Below are 21,971 nucleotides of genomic sequence, written 5' to 3' on the forward strand. Positions count from 1 at the left end.
TATACAAGGCAAAGAGAAAAAAGCAATCACTTTCAAAGCACTCTTCAACAAGTAGTTACAGGACAGATCCCAGAGTTTGTCATGGGCTACCATATGATCTTCTCAGATTTTTTCTTGTAGCTGCTCCAGAATATAGGAGGCTAGAAGGCATAAAAATTTTATCATCACAATCGGCATTTTTTCTTTTTTTGTGAAAAATAACATATATACAAAAAAGCAATAAATTTCAAAACACAGAACCACAATTAGTTGAACATATTTCAGAATTTGACATGGGTTACAATTCCACAATTTTAGGTTTTTACTTCTAGCTGCTCTAAGATACTGGAGACTAAAAGAGATGTCAATTTAATGATTCAGCATTCATATTCATTTGTTAAATCCTATCTACACTACATAACTCCACAATCATCTCTGATCTTTCCATCCCTCTCTTTTGGGATGTTTGGGCTATGACCATTCTAACTTTTTCATATTGTAAGGGGTTGTCACTAATATGGGGATAGGGAGATGGAATTATTTGATGTTCTGGAGAGGCTGCGTCCTCTAGGTTTCAGGACTTACCTGGACCAGGGACCCATCTGAGGTTTTAGGTTTCTGGAAAGTTACTTTAGTGCATGGAACCCTTGTGGAATTTTATATATTGCCCTAGATGTTCTTTAGGATTGACTAGCATGGTCGTGGTTGGGGTTTGGCTTGTGTAAGAGTAACCTCCAGAGTACCCTCTTGACTCTATTTGAACTCTCTGCCACCAAGGACCTTTTCTAAACTTTATTTTTATATTAAAAATTTTTAACTTTTTATCATGAGATAATTATAGATTAACAGAAAGTTGCAAAAATAGTACAGAAAAGTTAATGTACCCTTCACACAATTTCTCCCAATGGATACATCTTACACTACTATGGTAAATATTGAAATCAGGAAATTAGCATTGATGCAATTGTATAGTTCTATGTATTCAGTTCTTTGTTATTTCATCACAACTGTAGATTCATGTAACTACCATCACAACTAAGGGACAGAACTGTTCCATCACCTTAAAGATCTTCCTTGGGTTCTGTTCTAGTCTGCTAGCTGCCTGGATGCAATATACCAGAAACAGAATGGCTTTTAAAGGGGGGGATTTAATAAATTGCTAGTTTACAGTCCTAAGGCTGAGAAAATGTCCCAATTAAAACAAATCTATAGAAATGTCCAATTTAAGGCATCCAGGGAAAGATACCTTGGTTCAAGAAGGCCAGTGAAGTTCAGACGGGCAGATGGTGAACATGGCAGTATGTGCTGGCTTTCTCATGTCTCTACCAAAAAAGGGACTCTCTCCAAAAGGTTTCCTCTTTTAAAGGATTCCAGTAGGCAACTCCACCTTCAATGGGTAGACACACCTCCATGGAAATCATCTAATCAAAAGTTACCACTCACAATTGGGTGGGTCACATCTCCATGGGAACAATCAAATTGCTCCCACCCAGCAATATTGAATGAGGATTAAAGGACATGGCTTTCCTGGGGTCTACCATAGGCATGATCCAAGGCTACTGCATAGAAAGCCAACTAGAGTGTTGCGGGATCTCTATAAAAAGAACCACTGCCAGTCAGGACTGAGAGGGACAGAGAAAGGACACACTGGAGGAAAAGTAACTGATTCAAACCAGCACATTCCACCCTTTGGACCCCAAAAAAGACATGCTCTTTCCAAATGCAAAATATATTCATTCCATAACAATATCAGAAAGCCTTAAACCACTTCAGTAACAATACAAATAAAATACAAAATCAGAAACAGTATAAAATCTCAAGTCAGTTATAGGCATGGTCTGTCCTGAGGCAAAATTCTCCTCTGACTCTGGACCTATAAAAACTCAAAACAAGTTATTTGCTGCCGACAATCAAAGGAGGAACATTCATAGGGTACATATATCCATTTCTATAGGGAGGAAGGAACACAGGAGTCACCAGACCCATAGTTTCGAAAACCTGCAGGGTAAAGTCCATTAGATTTCAAAGTCTGAAAGTCATCTATCTTCTGAGCTTTAGAAAGTGGCAGTCCCACCCTTTCCAAGGGCTTATGCAGAGGCCTGCCTCTCTCCAAACGTAACCTTAGGGGACATTGGGGAGACCACCTTTTCTCAGCCCCACCCTTTCCAAGCGTTGGGGCCACACCCAGGATTTCTGCCATCTCTGGGGCACATGTTCAACCACTCCATGAACTGGCAGCCAAGCTCTCCCTAAACCCCAAGGAATGTGCTTCACCCTCTCCAAGGCCTAAGGCAGCATGACTCTCCCACTGCAGTGAGGTGGAAGGCCCATCCTGTGCCTTCAGGGCAAACTCACCCTCTCCTTGAGTTTGGGTGGGCCCACTCTCCTGGCCTGAGGCTTCTTGACTTCAGCCCTCAGCCTCAATGGTTTTGCCACTGAAGTTACTTTTCCTTCAGTGTGTCCCTTCTCTGTCCCTCTCAGTCCTGACTGGCAGTGGTTCTTTTTATAGAGATCCTGCAACACTCTAGTTGGCTTTCTATGCAGTAGCCTTGGATCATGCCCATCAGACATAAGGCGTTTCCACAAATCCTTCCAGGATAACTCCATGTCCAAGCCTGGCTTTCTCTGAAATGGCTGGCTGGTTCCACATTTGGTTAAATCTTCACGTGGGGCACTTTTCTCTGGGGTCTCCCTTTCTGGAGGCCCAGAATTTTCCAGAACTTCAATTTCTGGTTTCTTTGTATCCAAGAGTTTAGTTCTCAGCTTATCTCTTTCCTGTTGCATTTCACTATAAACTGCGAGGAGAAACCAGACTACACTTTCCACATTTAATTTGAAAATCTCTTCTGCTAAATATCCAAGTTCATGACTTTTAAAATCTGCCTTCCAGCCAAAGCCACTAATCAACTTTGCCAGATTATCTGCCATTTTAAAACATGGATCACTTTCCTTCCAGTCTGTAATAGCACACGCCTCATTTCTGTCTAAAGCCTGGTCAGAGGTATCTTTGGAGTGCATGTCTCTTCAAAGAGAAGAGTCTCTCTTTGAAGAAGACCAACAGTCTCTTCAAAGAATTCTAGGCCTTCTCTAGCAGGCTTCTCACAACTCCTCCAGATTCTTCCCCATGTTTAGTATCTGCAAACTGCAGCAGCACCCCACTCCTCAGGTACCAAAATCTGTTTTGGTTTGTGAGCAGCCTGAATGCAATATATCAGAAACAGAATGGCTTTTTTTTTTTTTCAGAATTTTTTAAAAATTTATTTATTAATTAAAAAAATTAACAAACCAAATAAAACATCACCATATATAATCAGTAATTCACAATATCATCACTTAGTTGCATATGAGAATGGCTTTTAAAAGGGGGAATTTAATAAGTTGCTAGTTTACAGTTCTAAGGCTGAGAAAATGTCCCAATTAAAACAAGTCTATAGAAATGTCCAATTTAAGGCATCCAGAGAAAGATACCTTGGTTCAAGAAGGCTGATGAAGTTCAGTGTTTCTCTCTCATCTGGAAGGGCACATGGCCAACATGGTGGCATCTGCTGGCTTTCTCATGTCTCTACCAAAAAGGCCCAATCTATTCTTTTGTAGGCAGATTACATTTCTGGTCTGGAAGCTTTCATAATCCTTTTGGGCAATCTAAAATTTCCTAAGAATGAATTTAATTATGACCCTGTTTTCATTCATGCTGTGAGTACGTAAATCTGAAGACTTTCTTCTGGGAACTTTTTTTTCATTTTCATATGAGAATTTCTTAATTCTCATAACCTAATCCCTCATTTTCAGATTCTTTCTGAACTTCTCTTAGATATCATGCCTCCTAGTATGGTATCTTTATCTTTTAAATTTTCACTTATATACTCTATCATATAGTCTCTTTGCTTTGTGTCCACTGGCCTAACCATTACTGCAAGTATATTTCATGGCTGGTTGATAAGCCAGAAGTCTGGTTTACTAAATCATCAGTCAGTTGACTGCATCTGTGGCTGATTACATCTACCATCAACTAAAGGTGTGAATCGTCACAAATTCACAAAATGCTTAAGCCAACCAGTTTGTGGTATGTTATTATAGCAACCCTGGCAAACTAAGACAGATGATAATAGAAATAGACACGGTGATGATAGGAAATAGACGAGATGATGGAAATGTATGGAGATGGAGGAAAAAATGGAGAAAGAAATAGTAGTTAGAACTATGCATAGTTGAACAAGAATTTGCTAAGGATAAAACCTTAGCGGCCTAATTGTTGATCAGTGGGGTTGTGCACTGTCAAAGCTACTCCTACATCCTATTAGAAGGTTAGACACTGGACATGTCTCAAGGGCCTATTTTCTACCATTCTCAGACTCTGTTTTCAGTGAATCAGCTCCAAAGACCAGGGAGCAGGACCTTCAGGCAGTTTCAGATGCACATTAGGTGTCTAATGACTGGAACAGTCTTATTATCTGTGCTACTTACATCCACATTTTATATGCTGCAACAGACCACATGAGGTCTGGGCAATTAGCTTAACCTCCCTGAACATCAGTCTTCACTCTCAGCCACCTCACAGAAGACTAATCTCTGTACTGGATAACTTCTTCATATGGAGCCTAAGGGCAGAGGGAGCCCCCAGCTCCTGACTGGTTCTTCTAATTTGCTAGCAGCCAGAAGGCAATATACCAGGAACGGAATGGCTTTTTAAAAGGGGAATTTAATAAGTTGCTAGTTTACAGTTCTAAGGCCGAGAAAATGTCCAAATTAAAACAAGTCTATAGAAATGTCCAATCAAAGGCATCCAGACAAAGATAAAGGCCGATGAAGTTCAGGGTTTCTCTCAAGTGAGAAGGCACATGGCAAACATAGCTAGGGTTTTCTCTCAGCTGGAAGGGGGTACATAGTGAACATGGTGACATACGATAGCTTTCTCTCCTGGCTTCTGGTTTCATGAAGCTCCCGGGGAGGCATTTCCTTTCTTCATCTACAAAAGTCACTGGCTTGTGGATTCTCTGCTTCATGGTGCTGCAGCATTCTCTGCTCCCTCCAAATCTCTGGCTTTCTTCAAAATGTTTCCTCTTTTATAGGATTCTAAACTAATCAAGACCCACCCAAATGGGTGGAGACATACCTCCACCTAATCCAGTTTAACAACCACTCTTGATTGAATTACATCTCCTGGGAGATGACCTAATTATAGTTTCCAACATATAGTACTGAATAGGGATTAGAAGAAATGGTTGCCTTTACAAAATGGGATTAAGATTAAAACATGGCTTTTCTAGGGTACATACATCCCTTCAAATCAGCACACTGGTCATCCCCCAGCCTCTGCAATCAGTGCTGTTGAATAACCAGAGGGAAGGCAGGCACATAGATCAGCCTCCGCACACACACCACCACCACCACCCCTACCCCCCTGCCACCAAGGTTGCAAGAAAATGGTTAAAAATAGGGGCAAGGAACACATTGTGGCTTCAAACCCTACCTTGGCTTTGCTTTTTAATCCAGAGGCCAGGAGCCAGTGAACATGCTGGGTAAGAGTCAGTGTGCTTAGTTCAAATCTGGTTGTAGTATTCACTTGCTGTGTAACCTGGACAAGTCACTTAACCTCTCCAAGCCTCAGTTTATTCTTCTTTAAAATGGGCATAATGATGCTATTTCCTTCATGGGGTTGAGAAGATGAAAGGAGATAATTATGTAAATCACAACTGAGGGTGAGACAGAATAAGTGCTCAATAAATGTTAGTTGTCATTGGTGAGGTTGTGCTGGTGAGGGTGGGAGGCTCTGGTAGAGGTGGGGAGCTGTATGCCAGGCCAGGTGGGAGGCCGAAGAGTTGCTGCATAAAGAAGGGGATATTTGAAACCTTCAAACATTTTTCTCATATTCTTTCCTACCCTACTCCCTCAGCAACTCCTCCCATACTACCTCCTCCCACTTATAGGTACCAATGATTTGCAGACTCACCTGCTCTTCAGAGGTCCCTTAGTCTTCCTGCAGGTCTTCCCAGCAATGCACAAAATGCTTCAGGGACCAAGAGCCAGCCCTAGCTGACAGTCCTGTGTCTGCCCCAGGAGCCCAGCCCATCACCATCAGGCACAGGACCATGAAGAAGACCAGCAGGATCTGGAGAGGACAGGTGGAGCAGAGCTGTACTTTACCCACCCCAGGGTAGATATCTGCACTGCCCACAGACACCCCTCCTCCACCCTGCCTCAATAATTTCCAGGCTAATCTTGGCTTCTGCAAACCTGAGGCAATTGCCCTTGCTCCAAGCAGTTGCTATAGAAGGAATTGCGTCAGCTGAAGCGTGAGACACTCTGCTGCCTCTTAGTGGTCAGAGGTGGGATGGCACGACTAAGGCAGGAAACCCTCTGCTGACACCTTGTGGCCATTATGGGGTTGGCACCTGCTGTGTCTTGCCGTGGGCCAAATGGCACCACCTGATGTGCGACATTCTACCACTGCCTAGGCGGGATGACCAAGGCCTCAGCTTTGGTCCTTACCAGAATAGAGAGTGATTGGTGATCATGGTCCCAAAGCCCATCCCACCTTCTCAGGCAGAGCAGGATCAGAGTGGAGTGAGGGAGGTTCCAGTTTCCTGCCTGGTTTCTGGCTGTGCTTCTCTTTGCCTGATATCCCCTCACAGACCACACTTCCCAGGACATAGTACAGATTCCATCAGTCTCCTTTTCCCAACATGCTCCTGAGACAACTACAAGTGGCCTCTGGAATACCTATGTCAATGGAGCCTCTATTGGTTAAGGGAGAGACTGAGAAGGATCTAGTCTGACTTCCTCCTGCTGCAGCAGGGTTGCTCTGCCTGCGTCCTGATACCTTGGCTGCCCATGAGAATATGGTGTCAGTCCCTGGTCATGAGTCTAGACCCCAGTTTTGGAATACTCACTATGCACAGGCTCTCTAGGAAAGGGAGGCCCTCCTCCCCTGATACCAGATGACCAGACCTTTCTTGGTCTTGAAAGAACAAATCCGGGGGGGAAATAGGCCTGAGGAAGATCATTTACTGAGCAAGAAGGCAAGAAAGACTCCATGGGTCTGCACGGAAGGGATTATTGTGCCCAGAGTATCTGACGAGGCTTCCCAAAGACCTTGAGCCAAGGCTTGCCTTGAAGAGAATGAGTGGATATGGAGGCAAGAAGGTATCTGTGTTAGTTTGCAAGCTGCCAGAATGTGATTACTAGAACTGGAACAGTTTTTATATAGGGAATTTTAAAATAGGTTACAAGTTTACAGTTCTAAGCCTATGATAATGTATAAACTAAAGCATCCAGGGAAAGATAACTTAATTCAAGGAAGGTCGATGGCTACAGAACACCTCTGTCAGCTGGGAAGTCACATGCTGGCATCTGCTGGTCCCTTGCTCCTGGGCTCCACTGCTCTCAGCCTCTGTTCCTGTGTGTGGGGGGGGGGGAGTTAGAAGCCAAGGGTTAAAACAAGACCTGCAGGTTTTGTTGGGAGCAGCTGGCCTCAGGATGGTCGCAGTAAACTGTGGAGATTGTTATGTAGAGCAGTTTGGGAGGAAGAGAATGTTTACCCCAAATGGTTATGTTATGTATGAAGGAAGAGAGCACTGAAAAATAAGCTCTCTGTTCTTTCAAGAAATGCATGCATGGCTTTTGTCATCCTGCAGTATTTAAGTAGGTTCTGGATAAGAATAAAGTTGTCTGAAGTCTGTCTGAAGTAAACTCAAGCTTCAGAACCCCTGAGCCCGTCTGTGTCTTTCTTTCTTTCTTTCGTTCTTCCTTTCTTTCTTTCTCATCATTCCTTAATATCCTTCGAGCTCCGTTTCAATAGGAAGCAACACTTCTCCAGGGCTGGCTTTCATCTCTTAGCTTCCCTTGGCTTTCTCCAGGTTCTGGCTTGCTTAGCATCTCATGACAACATCTGCTGGGCTCCAAGCATCTCCAAACATCTGTGTCTCTGTTCTCCAAGGGTTCTCCAAAATGTTTCCTCTTTTAAAGAATTCCAGTAAACTAATCAAGAATGGGTGGAGTCATATCTCCACCTAATCAAAGGTTACACCCCAAATCGGGCAGGCTACATCTCTGTAGAGATAATTTAATCAAAAGTTCTATGCTACAGTACTGAATCCTGGTTAAAATGAACGGCTGCCCCTAAAAGATCGGCTTAACCTTAAAACATGCTTTTCTGGAGTACATAGTATTTTCAAACCAGCACAGCATCCAAGGAGAGAGAACAGAATGGGCAAAGGTACGGAGGTGACACAGAAGGTTTCATTTATACTTCTGCTCTCCTAGCATATTTTCAGTAATATATTGGAGAGAATTCATATGAATAATAGTGATTGTAGGAAAGGTTTCAGTTCAACTTCTTCCCCCAGTAGCCATCAAGATGTTCATATTGGAAAGAAACCCTACAAATGCAATGTCTGTGCCACAGCCTTCATTCAGAGCTCATTCTCTACTGAACATCAGATTACACAAAAGAAAAAATCTCATGAGTACAGAGAATTTGAGCTACTTTGAGCTAAAGCACTTCCTTGATTATGAAGTTTTTTTTTCATTTCAAACAAACACATCTTTATTTATAGATTTTTTCCTTCCTTGTTTTAATTTTTTTAATTAAAAAAATTACAAGAAACACAAACATTCCCAACACATACACTCAGCAATTCACAATATCATCACATAGTTGCATATTCATCATTATGATCATTTCCCAGAACATTAGCATCAATTCAGAAAAAGAAATAAAAAGACAACAGAAAAATATAACAAACAGAAAAAAAAAATTTACATGCCATACCCCTTACTGATCCCTTTCATTGATCACTAGCATTTCAAACTAAATCTATTTTAACATTTGTTCCCCCTATTATTTATTTTTATTCCATACGTTCCTCTCATCTGTTGACAAGGTAGATAAAAGGAGCATCAGATACAAGGGTTTCACAATCACACAGTCACATTGTGAAAGCTATATCATTATACAATCATCAAGAAACATGGCTACTGGAACACAGCGCTACATTTTCAGGCAGTTCCCACCAGCCTCTCCATTACATCTTGGATAACAAGGTGATATCTACTTAATGCATAAGAATAACCTCCAGGATAACCTCTCGACTCTGTTTGGAATCTCTCAGCCATTGACACTTTGTTTCATTTCATTCTTCCCCCTTTTGGTCAAGGTTTTCTCAATTCCTTGATGCTGGGTCTCAGCTCATTCTAGAGTTTTCCTCAATCCCTTGATGCTGAATCTCAGCTCATTCTGGGATTTCTGTCCCATGCTGCCAGGAAGATCCACACCCCTGGTAGTCATGTCCCACGTAGACAGGGAGAGGGTGGTGAGTCTGCTTGCTGTGTTGGCTGGAGAGAGGCCACATCTGAGCAACAAAAGAGGTTCTCTTGGGGGTGACTCTTAGGCTTAATTTTAAGTAGGCTTGACCTATCCCCGGTGGGGTTAAGTTTCATATGAAGAAACCCCAAGACTGGGGTCTCAGCCTATAGCTTTGGTTGTCCACACTGCTTGTGAGAATATCAAGAATTCAACTTGGGGAAGTTGAGTTTTACCCTGTTCTCACCATTCCCCAAAGGGGACTTTGCAAATACTTTTCCACTCACTGATCAAATCACTCTGGGATTCATCAGGGCATCACCTGGACAAACCAACAAAATCTCATGTCTTATACAAACTTCCATGTACTTAAGGCGGAATCAATCAATAGTGATTTCAATCAACTATCTACATAAGTTATATTAGAAGATGCACTAGTCAAACTATAGATTTGTACCAAATAAACATTTTTTGCTTTAGTCTCACACATTAGTTGAAATTTTTAAATATTAAGTACCATCTATTTTCAGCACACTGCAGTAATGACATTCTTTTGTTCTTCCTCATGCAAAAACATTTTTTTAATTTGTACATTTAGTCACTATCACTATACACTCCAGGCATTCCTAGATTACACCATCTCAATCTTTATCGTCTATCTTTTTTGTGATTTCATTTATGCCCCAGCCCTCTTTCCTCTATCATTCTCATATGCAGCTTCATTCAGTGTTTTAACATAATTGTATTACAGTTAGGTAAGATTGTGCTGTCCATTTCTGAGTTTTTATATCCAGTCCTGTTGCACAGTCTGTATCCCTTCAGCTCCAATTACCCAATATCTTACCCTATTTCTATCTCCTGATGGTCTCTGCTACCAAGAAAATATTCCAAGTTTATTCACTAATGTCAGTCATATCAGTGAGACCATACAGTATTTGTCCTTTTGTTTCTGGCTAATCACACTCAGCATAATGTCCTTAAGGTCCATTCATGTTGTTATATACTTCATAACTTTATTCTGTCTTACAGCTGCATAATATTCCATCTTATGTAAATGTCACAGTTTGTTTAGCCAACTGTCTGTTGATGGACATTTTGGCTGTTTCCATCTCTTGGTAATTGTTAATAATGCTGCTATAAACATTGGTGTGTAAATGTCCATTTGTGTCCTTGGCCTCGTGTCCTTTGAGTGTAGACAGCATATAGATGGGTCCTGTTTTTTAATCCATTCTGCCAGACTATGTCTTTTGATAGGAGAGTTTAATCCATTAACATTCAATGTTATTACTGCATGGGTAGTACTTTCTTCTACTATTTTGCCTTCTGGATTTTTTATGTCAAATCTAATTTTCCTTCTTTTTACCTTTACTCATAGTCTTCCTTTCTACACCCTTCTCCACACCTCTCTCTTCTGTCTTCGTATCTGTCTCCAGTGTTCCATTTAGTATTTCTTGCAGAGCTGGTCTCTTGGTCACAAATTCTCTCAGTGATTTTTTGTCTGAAAATGTTTTCATTTCTCCCTCATTTTTGAAGGACAATTTTGCTGGATATAGAATTCTTGGTTGGCAGTTTTTCTCTTTTAATAATTTAAATATATTATCCCACTGTCTTCTCACCTACATGGTTTCTGCTGAGAGATCTGCGCATAGTCTTACTGGGCTTCCCTTGTATGTGACGGATTGCTTTTCTCTTGCTGCTTTCAAGATTCTCTCTTTCTCTTTGACCTCTGACAATCTGATTATTAAATGTCTTGGAGTATGTCTATTTGGATCTGTTCTCTTTGGGGTATGCTGCACTTCTTGGAGCTGTAATTTTAAGTCTTTCATAACAGTTGGGAAATTTTCAGTGATAATTTCCTCCATTAGTTTTTCTCCTTCTTTTCCCTTCTCTTCTCCTTCTGGGACACCCACAACACATATATTCATGTGCTTCATATTGTCTTTCAATTCCCTGAGTCCCTGCTCATATTTTTCCTTTTTTTTTTTTTCCTATAGTTTTTGTTTCTTATCGGATTTCAGATGTTTCGTCCTCCAGTTCAGAAATCCTCTGTTCTGTCTCTCAAAATCTACCATTGTAGGTTTCCATTGTTTTTTTCATCTCTTCTACTGTGTCTTTCATTCCCATAAGTTCTGTGATTTGTTTTTTCAGACTTTCAGTTTCTTCTTTTTATTCTTTCCTTGCCTTCTTTATATCTTCCCTCAATTCATTGATTTGGTTTTTGATGAGGTTTTCCATGTCTGTTTGTACATTCTGAATTAATTGTTTCAGCTCCTGTATGTCATTTGAACTGTTGGTTTGTTCCTTTGACTGGGCCATATCTTCAATTTTCCCAGTGTGATTTGTTATTTTTTGCTGGCATCTATACATTTAATTACCTTAATTAGTTTATTCTGGAGATTGCTTTCACTTCTTTTACCTAGGGTTTTCTTGCTGGATGAATTTGTTGTCTATCTCTTCTTTGACATTCTGTTCAGCTTTATCTGGACCTTTAGCTTAAGTTTTGTTTAACAGAGGAGAATTTTTCAGTTCCTGTTTTCTTGTTTCTTGCCCTGCTTGTGTGGTGCTTTTCCCCCCCACACACTTAGGAGGGTCTACTTAGATATTATAGAGCCCAGCCAGATTTTCCCAGACCAAACTGGCCTCCTATCAGGAGGAAAGAGTCACCTGCATCGGTTTTCCCTGAGGGTGAGACCCAACAGGTTGAAAGACTTTCCTGTGAAGTCTCTGGGCTCTGTTTTTCTTATCCTGCCCAGTATGTGGCACTTGTCTGCCTTCCGGTCCCACCAGCATAAGATGATGTGGTACCTTTAACTTTGGCAGACTCTCCCTGCTGGGGGGTGGTGGAGACAGAGGAGAGGTTGTAGGCTGGTTTTAATGGCTTCAAATTACCAAGCCCTGGTGTCCAAATTCCTTGATGGAGGGAGTCCACCTGGGTGGGGCTTCAGATAAGCCCCCCAAAGAGCTCACTTCTGCCTATGCCTGGGGCAGTTGCAGCCTGAAAAGTCCTGCTACTGTATCCAAAGGCAGTCAAGCCTTTGTAGATACACAGCCACAAAAACCTCTGTTTCCTTCTTTTTTTTTCCCCCCTTTTTCTGTCAGTCCTACCCCCTTGGTGCCGGGGCAAAAATGAGCAACCTCCGCTTTGATCAGGTTCACCTAAGCTGGGGGCCTACTTTTAGTAGTCAGAATTTGTTAATTAGTTCCACAATTGGCGTTTGATTGTGCCCAGTCCCTGCTGCTGGTAAAGTCCTTTCCTCTCCCCTCTGGGAAGCGGCCTGTGGGGGAGGGGTGCTGCCCACTGCAGCTTTGGGAACTCATGGTTCTGGGGGGTGCTCGCAGTCGGTCCAGCTGGTCCAGACCCGAGTATGCTGTGTGTCCGGTCACTGACGTGGTCCCAGGAGCTGTTCTGTACTGTTTCTGGTTATTTAGTAGTTGTTCTGGAGGACGAACCAAATGCTCACATTGTTAAGCCACCGTCTTGACTGATTATGAAGTTTTTATCCCACTGGAGAGAGTGCTTACACATTCAGGGAGTGTGGGTAAGTATTCAGTTGGAATTTGACCATTGTCAGACTCCTGAGTACACTTAAAGGAGCAAACCCATACTGGAGAGACATCTTATGAATATAACGGCTTAGCCAAAGCTCATAACTGAGCTAACACCAGAGAATTCATACTGGAGAGAATCTTTATAAAGGTGGTCAGTGCAGGGAAGCCTTTGGCTGGAGTTCAGCCCTCAAAACACATCAGCAGCTTCAAACTATACAAGAATCTTGGAGGCAAAACAAATCTGGGAAAACTAGAATTTCCAGTGACACATGACTCTGATACCTAAACTTCTGTCAAGTTTCCCTTCTAATATGCTTAGGAGTAGCTGATGTATGTCCATGTTTCTACTACCTGACCTGTGTTACTCTAATGGCCCTTTGGTAATGTATTCCCTCACTTAATGATGTGGAATGATGGCTTTTGAATAATATCCTCCCTACCTCCCTATCTCTGATTTTTACTCATCTTTCAAATTCTGCATCCTTGAGTCCATTGAAACCCTCCTCCATCACTTCCTCACTCCTGACTCCCTGCCTCCCTCCCTACCACTATTCAACACCAATGGCTACTCTTCTACCTCTCTGTCTTCTAAACCCAGTTGGTCCCTGAGTCTTCTTGAAACAATAAATGATTCGCATCCTATTGCTCTCCTGCTTCTTCTTTTTTTTATGTTCTCAGTTTTCTCAAAGAATCAGCTTTTTATTTATTTATTTATTTAAAAAAATTAACTAACACAACATTTAGACATCATTCCATTCTACATATGCAATCAGTAATTCTTAATATCATCACATAGATGTATGATTATCATTTCTTAGTACATTTGCATTGATTTAGAAAAAGAAATAGCAAGACAACAGAAAAAGAAATAAAATGATAATATAGAGAAAAAATAAAAAATACAAAAAATATATATAAAAAAAAAAAAACTATACCTCAGATGCAGCTTCATTCAGTGTTTTAACATAATTACATTACAATTAGGTAGTATTGTGCTGTCCATTTTTGAGTTTTGTATTCAGTCCTGTTGCACAGTCTGTATCCCTTCAGCTCCAAGTACCCATTATCTTACCCTATTTCTAACTCCTGATGATCTCTGTTACCAATGACATATTCCAAGTTTATTCTCTAATATCGGTTCACATCATTGGGACCATACAGTATTTGTCCTTTAGTTTTTGGCTAGTCTCACTCAGCATAATGTTCTCTAGGTCCATCCATGTTATTACATGCTTCATAAGTTTATTCTGTCTTAAAGCTGCATAATATTCCATCATATGTATATACCACAGTTTGTTTAGCCACTCATCTGTTGATGGACATTTTGGCTGTTTCCATCTCTTTGCAATTGTAAATAACGCTGCTATAAACATTGGTGTGCAAATGTTCGTTTGAGTTTTTGCCCTTAATTCCTTTGAGTAGATTCCCAGCAATGGTATTGCTGGGTCGTATGGCAATTCTATATTCAGCTTTTTGAGGAACTGCCAAACTGCCTTCCACAGTGGTTGCACCATTTGACATTCCCACCAACAGTGGATAAGTGTGCCTCTTTCTCCACATCCTCTCCAGCACTTGTCATTTTCTGTTTTGTTGATAATGGCCATTCTGGTGGGTGTGAGATGATATCTCATTGTGGTTTTGATTTGCATTTCTCTAATGGCCAGGGACATTGAGCATCTCTTCATGTGCCTTTTGGCCATTCGTATTTCCTCTTCTGAGAGGCGTCTGTTCAAGTCTTTTTCCCATTTTGTAATTGGGTTGGCTGTCTTTTTGTTGTTGAGTTGAACAATCTCTTTATAAATTCTGGATACTAGACCTTTATCTGATATGTCGTTTCCAAATATTGTCTCCCATTGTGTAGACTGTCTTTCTACTTTCTTGATGAAGTTCTTTGATGCACAAAAGTGTTTAATTTTTAGGAGCTCCCATTTATTTATTTCTTTCTTCAGTGCTCTTGCTTTAGGTTTAAGGTCCATAAAACTGCCTCCATTTGTAAGTTTCATAAGATATCTCCCTACATTTTCCTCTAACTGTTTTATGGTCTTAGACCTAATGTTTAGATCTTTGATCTATTTTGAGTTAACTTTTGTATAGGGTGTGAGGTACGGGTCCTCTTTCATTCTTTTGCATATGGATATCCAGTTCTCTAGGCACCATTTATTGAAGAGACTGTTCTGTCCCAGGTGAGTTGGCTTGACTGCGTTATCAAAGATCAAATGTCCATAGATGAGAGGGTCTATATCTGAGCACTCTATTCAATTCCATTGGTCGATATATCTATCTTTATGCCTGTACCATGCTGTTTTGACCACTGTGGCTTCATAATATGTCTTAAAGTCAGGCAGTGTGAGACCTCCAGCTCCTTTTTTTTCAAGATACTTTTAGCAATTCGGGGCACCCTGCCCTTCCAGATAAATTTGCTTATTGGTTTTTCTATTTCTGAAAAATAAGTTGTTGGGATTTTGATTGGTATTGCGTTGAATCTGTAAATCAATTTAGGTAGAATTGACATCTTAACTATATTTAGTCTTCCAATCCATGAACACGGTATGCCCTTCCATCTATTTAGGTCTTCTGTGATTTCTTTTAACAGTTTTTTGTAGTTTTCTTTGTATAGGTCTTTTGTGTCTTTAGTTAAATTTATTCCTAAGTATTTTATTCTTTTAGTTGCAATTGTAAATGGAATTTGTTTCTTGATTTCCCCCTCAGCTTGTTCATTGCTAGTGTATAGAAACACTACAGATTTTTGAATGGTGATCTTGTAACCTGCTACTTTGCTGTACTCATTTATTAGCTCTAGTAGTTTTGTTGTGGATTTTTCCGGGTTTTCAACGTATAGTATCTTATCGTCTGCAAACAGTGATAGTTTTACTTCTTCCTTTCCAATTTTGATGCCTTGTATTTCTTTTTCTTGTCTAATTGCTCTGGCTAGAACCTCCAACACGATGTTGAATAATAGTGGTGACAATGGACATCCTTGTCTTGTTCCTGATCTTAGGGGGAAAGTTTTCAATTTTTACCCATTGAGGATGATATTAGCTGTGGGTTTTTCATATATTCCCTCTATTATTTTAAGGAAGTTCCCTTGTATTCCTTTCCTTTGAAGTGTTTTCAACAGGAAAGGATGTTGAATCTTGTCAAATGCCTTCTCTGCATCAATTGAGATGATCATGAGATTTTTCTGCTTTGATTTGTTGATATGGTGTATTACATTAATTGATTTTCTTATGTTGAACCATCCTTGCATACCTGGGATGAATCCTACTTGGTCATGATGTATAATTCTTTTAATGTGTTGCTGGATTCGATTTGCTAGAATTTTGTTGAGGATTTTTGCACTTATATTCATTAGAGAGATTGGTCTATAGTTTTCTTTTTTTGTAATATCTTTGCCTGGTTTTGGTATGAGGGTGATGTTGGCTTCATAGAATGAATTAGGTAGTTTTCCCTCCACTTCAAATTTTTTGAAGAGTTTAAGGAGAGTTGGTACTAATTCTTTCTGGAATGTTTGATAGAATTCACATGTGAAGCTGTCTGGTCCTGGACTTTTCTTTTTGGGAAGTTTTTGAATGACTGATTCAATTTCTTTACTTGTGATTGGTTTGTTGAGGTCATCTATTTCTTCTTGAGTCAAAGTTGGTTGTTCATGCCTTTCTAGGACCTTGTCCATATCATCTACATTGTTGTATTTATTAGCATAAAGTTGTTCATAGTATCCTATTATTACCTCCTTTATTTCTGTGAGGCCAGTGGTTATGTCTCCTCTTCCATTTCTGATCTTATTTATTTGCATCCTCTCTCTTCTTCTTTTTGTCAGTCTTGCTAAGGGCCCATCAATCTTGTTGATTTTCTCATAGAACCAACTTCTGGTCTTACTGATTTTCTCTATTGTTTTCATGTTCTCAATTTCATTAATTTCTACTCTAATCTTTGTTATTTCTTTCTTTTTGCTTGCTTTGGGGTTAGTTTGCTGCTCTTTCTCTACTTCTTCCAAGTGGACAGTTAATTCCCTAATTTTTGCCCTTTCTTCTTTTCTGATATAGGCATTTAGGGCAATAAAATTCCCTCTTAGCACTGCCTTTGCTGCGTCCCATAGGTTTTGATATGTTGTGTTTTCATTTTCATTCGCCTCGAGATATTTACTAATTTCTCTTGTAATTTCTTCCTTGACCCACTTGTTGTTTAAGAGTGTGTTGTTGAGCCTCCACGTATTTGTGAATTTTCTGGCACTCTGCCTATTATTGATTTCCAACTTCATTCCTTTATGATCCGAGAAAGTGTTGTGTATGATTTCAATCTTTTTAAATTTGTTGAGACTTGCTTTGTGACCCAGCATATGGTCTATCTTTGAGAATGATCCATGAGCACTTGAGAAAAAGGTGTATCCTGCTGTTGTGGGGTGTAATGTCCTATAAATGTCTGTTAAGTCTAGCTCATTTATTGTAATATTCAAATTCTCTGTTTCTTTATTGATCCTCTGTCTAGATGTTCTGTCCATTGATGAGAGTGGAGAATTGAAATCTCCAACTATTATGATAGATGTGTCTATTTCCCTTTTCAGTAATTGCAGTGTATTCCTCACGTATTTTGGGGCATTCTGATTTGGTGCGTAAATATTTATGATTGTTATGTCTTCTTGTTTAATTGTTCCTTTTATTAGTAGATAGTATCCTTCTTTGTCTCTTTTAACTGTTTTACATTTGAAGTCTAATTTGTTGGATATTAGTATAGCCACTCCTGCTCTTTTCTGGTTGTTATTTGCATGAAATATCTTTTCCCAACCTTTCACTTTCAACCTATGTTTATCTTTGGGTCTAAGATGTGTTTCCTGTAGACAGCATATAGAAGGATCCTGCTTTTTAATCCATTCTGCCAGTCTATGTCTTTTGATTGGGGAATTCAGTCCATTAACATTTAGTGTTATTACTGTTTGGGTAATACTTTCCTCTACCATTTTGCCTTTTGTATTATATATATCCTATCTGATTTTCCTTCTTTCTACACTCTTCTCCATACATCTCTCTTCTGTCTTTTCGTATCTGACTCTAGTGCTCCCTTTAGTATTTCTTGCAGAGCTGGTCTCTTGGTCACAAATTCTCTCAGTGACTTTTTGTCTGAGAATGTTTTAATTTCTCCCTCATTTTTAAAGGACAATTTTGCTGGATATAGAAGTCTTGGTTGGCAGTTTTTCTCTTTTAGTAATTTAAATATATCATCCCACTTTCTTCTTGCTTCCATGGTTTGGGCTGAGAAATCTACACATAGTCTTATTGGGTTTCCCTTGTATGTGATGGATTGTTTTTCTCTTGCTGCTTTCAAGATCCTCTCTTTCTCTTTGACCTCTGACATTCTAACTAGTGTCTTGGAGAACGTCTATTTGGATCTATTCTCTTTGGGGTGCACTGCACTTCTTGGATCTGTAATTTTAGGTCTTTCATAAGAGTTGGGAAATTTTCAGTGATAATGTCTTCCATTAGTTTTTCTCCTCCTTTTTCCTTCTCTTCTACTTCTGGGACACCCACAACACGTATATTTGTGCACTTCATATTATCATTCAATTTCCTGAGCCCCTGCTCAAATTTTTCCATTCTTTTCCCTATAGTTTCTGTTTCTTTTTGGATTTCAGATGTTCCATCCTCCAGTTCACTAATTCTAGCCTCTGTCTCTTTAAATCTACCATTGTAAGTTTCCATTGTGTTTTTCATCTCTTCTACTGTATCTTTCATTCCCACAAGTTCTGTGATTTGTTTTTTCAGACTTTCTATTTCTTCTTTTTGTTCATCCCATGCCTTCTTCATGTCTTCCCTCAATTTATTGATTTGGTTTTTGAAGAGGTTTTCCATTTCTGTTCGTATATTCAGAATTAGTTGTCTCAGCTCCTGTATCTCATTTGAGCTATTGGTTTGTTCCTTTGACTGGGCCATATCTTCAATTTTCCTGGTGTGATTTGTTATTTTTTGCTGGAGTCTGGGCATTTAATCAGATTTCCCTGAGTGTGGGACCCAGCAGTTTGAAAGACTTTCCTGTGAAGTCTCTGGGCTCTGTTTTTCTTATCCTGCCCAGTATGTGGTGCTTGTCTGTCTGCAGGTCCCACCAGCAAAAGATGTTGTGGCTCCTTTAACTTTGGAAGACTCTCACTGCTGGGTGTGTGGTGGAGACAGAGGAAAGGTTGTAGGTTGGTTTTAATGACTTCAAATTGTGAAGTCCTGAGATCTGAATTCCTTGAGAGAGGGATTCCACCTGAGTTGCGTTTCACCCCTCCCGCGGGGAAGGTTCAGGTGGTAGAGAGCCCTGAAAGCAGCCCACCTCTGCCTTCAGGGCAGTCGCAACCTGTGTAATCCCAGCACTGAGCCCAGAGGCAACCAAGCTTCTGCAGAAACAGCCGCAGAAGGCTCTGTTTTACCCCCTTTCCTCCTTTTCAGTTAGCCCAATAGGCAACTTCCGCCTTGATCAGTTTTGCCTGAGCTGAGGGCCTGTTTTTAGTAGTCAGAAGTTGTTCATTAATGCCACTATTGGTGTTAGGTTGGACTCAGTCTCTACTACTGTTGGAGACTCTTTCCTTTCCCTCCGGGAAGTCGCCTGTGGGGGAGGGGCGCCGGCTGCCACGGCTTGGGGAACCGCCGATCTGAGGCTCCCAGCCAGCCCGCGAAGCTGCGTGTGTGGGAGGGGCTCTGGTTGCCGGCCGCCACGGCTTGGGGAACTGCCAATCCGAGTCTCTCAGCCGGACCGGGAAGGAGGGAGTGAGGGGGACTGGCCACTAGCCACCGCAGCGGCCCGGGGAAGCGCGCACCACTCGGGCACCTCACTGCAGTGGAGTCTTGTAGCCGGTCCAGCCGTTTTAGACTGGGGTACACTGTGTGTCTGGTCTCTGTCGTGGCTCCAGGAGCTGTTCTGTACTGTTTCTGGTTATTTAGTAGTTGTTCTGGAGGAGGAACTAAGACGCGCGCACCTTACTAAGCGCCATCTTCTCCGGAAGTCCAGAATCAGCTTTTTGTGTCATTGAATTTCTCTATTGTTTTGTCTTCTTTTGGGCTCTCCTGCTTCTTCATCAGAAAATATTACTACTGCATTTGAATGGATTCAATTTAGCAAATATTTGGGTTTAATATTCTACCAAGGTGCCATGGAAGGTGTGTTGGTTATAAATTATGCCCATAAATCCTTTGACACACCTCCCATCAAAAGCTGGAGCCTAACACCTCTCCCCTTGAAATGGGTCAGACTTAGCGACTCATTTCTAATTATTAGAAAGTGGTAGAATAATGTGTAACTTCAGATGTGTGACTTCTGCCTTGTTCTCTTGGATTGATTGCTCTGGGAGAAGAAAAACACATGTAACAAAACTCAAGCAGCTTGTGCAGTGTTACAAATAGGAAGAAACAGAGACCTCCTGTCAACAACTAACATCAGTTTATGAATTAATCTCTTTGGATGTGGATCCTCCAGCCCCAGTCAAGCCTTCAGATTATGGTAGCCCCTGCTGACTTCACTGCAATCCCATGACAGACTGTGAGCCAGACTCACCCAGTTCAGTCATTTCTGAATTCCTGACCCATATCTCATAGAAATGGTGAGATAAGTTTTTACCGCATTAAGGCACTAAATTTTGGGGAAATATGTTGCAGTGTACCAGTTTGAAACTGTTGTGTACCCCAGAAAAACCATGTTCTCTAATCCTGATTTAATATTATAGGGTGGAATCTTTCTGATTAAGTTGTTTCCATGGAGATGTGACCTACCAGTTGTGGGTGGGACCTTTTGATTAAGTGTTTTCCATGAGATGTGTCTCTGCCCATTCAAGGTGGGCCTTAATCTGCTTACTGGAGTCCTTTGGGAACCATTTTGGAAAAAGCTCAGAACCAACACAAACAGAAATCTTTGGAGATAAAGAAAGAAAATGCTGCCAGGGAAGCTGTTTGAAACCAGAAGCCAAAGAACCAGCAGACAAGCCAAAGGACCAGCAGACACCAGCCATGTGCCTTCCCAGCTGATAGAGGTATTCCACGTCGTCAGCCTTTCTCGAATCAAGGTATCTTTCTTGGATGCCTTACTTCGAACATTTTTAGGTCTTAGAACTGAAAACTTGTAACTTAATAAATTCCCTTTAGAAAAGCCAACCATTTCTGGTATATTGCATTTCCAGAAGCATTAACAAACTAAAACACACAGTGATGGATAACTAATTTAGATTTTTTTAACCTACAATTTGGGTGTTACTTTTACAAAACCCTAAAAATGTGGGCATGGTTTTGGAATTTAATACTGAGCAGAAGCTAGCAGGACTTGAAAGGGTATTTGTGAAAGCTTAAGGTGCACTGAAGACACTACTAGTAGATGCCTAAAACATTTGAAAAGGGTGCTGGTAAGGGCTTAAAGGGGAAGTGAGGAAAATATTTTTTGAAAACTAGAGAAAAGGAGATCCTTATTATGTAGTGTCAGAAAGTTTAGTAACAGTGTTCACTGAGGTAATGTGGAAAGTAGAAAATGTACCTAATGAACTAGGGAATCTAGCTAAAAGTGGTTTCCAGGTAGAGTATGGAAGGTGCTACCTGATTTCTTTCTTGCTGCTCATAGTAAAATGCAAGAGTGAGAGATAAGCCAAATGAAGGACTGTTAAAAAGGAGGCAAATCTCCCTCTGTAAACCCAACTCTGCAAGGAAAATCATTACCCTTCCCCCTACGTGGGACATGACATCCAGGGATGATAGTCTCCCTGGTAACGTGGGACATGACTCCCATGGATAAGCCTAGTCTGGAAATGTGGGATCAACATCACTTCCTGACCAAAGGGGGTAAAGAAATGTAACAAAATAAGGTATCAGTGGTAGATATTGCTAATTACTATTGCTGGCTAAACCTGAAACAAAACCATTCCTGTCAACCCTAAAGAACACCTACTGCGTTATCTGAGATTCTACAGAAGTTTTACGCATTAAGATTACCTTCCAGAAACCTACAACCTCCAGATGGGTTCCTAGGCCAGATTAGTTCCGAAATCCATAGGCACCAGCCTCTCCAAGAACATCAACTAGCTCCATCTGCCTATCTCGTAAAATTGACAGCCCTTTCCAACATGAAAAAGCTAGAATGGGTATAGTTCAAATACCCCTAAAATTTGGGAGAAGGATGATGAAAGGAGGAG

General features: G+C 40.7%; 1 long non-coding RNA gene across 1 annotated transcript in view; it reads right to left on the minus strand.

Moving 5' to 3' along the window:
• The window catches only part of LOC143670661 (uncharacterized), a 24,544-nt gene continuing 2,573 nt past the window's right edge, over window positions 1–21,971 (minus strand). Inside the window, exons 2-4 of the long non-coding RNA XR_013169425.1 lie at window positions 5,930–6,088; window positions 5,450–5,625; window positions 1–140 (exon numbers count right to left, since the gene is read on the minus strand). This is a non-coding gene — a long non-coding RNA (uncharacterized LOC143670661). The remainder of the gene's footprint in view (window positions 141–5,449; window positions 5,626–5,929; window positions 6,089–21,971) is intronic.

Source organism: Tamandua tetradactyla, chromosome 2 (assembly GCF_023851605.1).
Source record: "Tamandua tetradactyla isolate mTamTet1 chromosome 2, mTamTet1.pri, whole genome shotgun sequence".
NCBI lineage: Eukaryota > Metazoa > Chordata > Mammalia > Pilosa > Myrmecophagidae > Tamandua > Tamandua tetradactyla.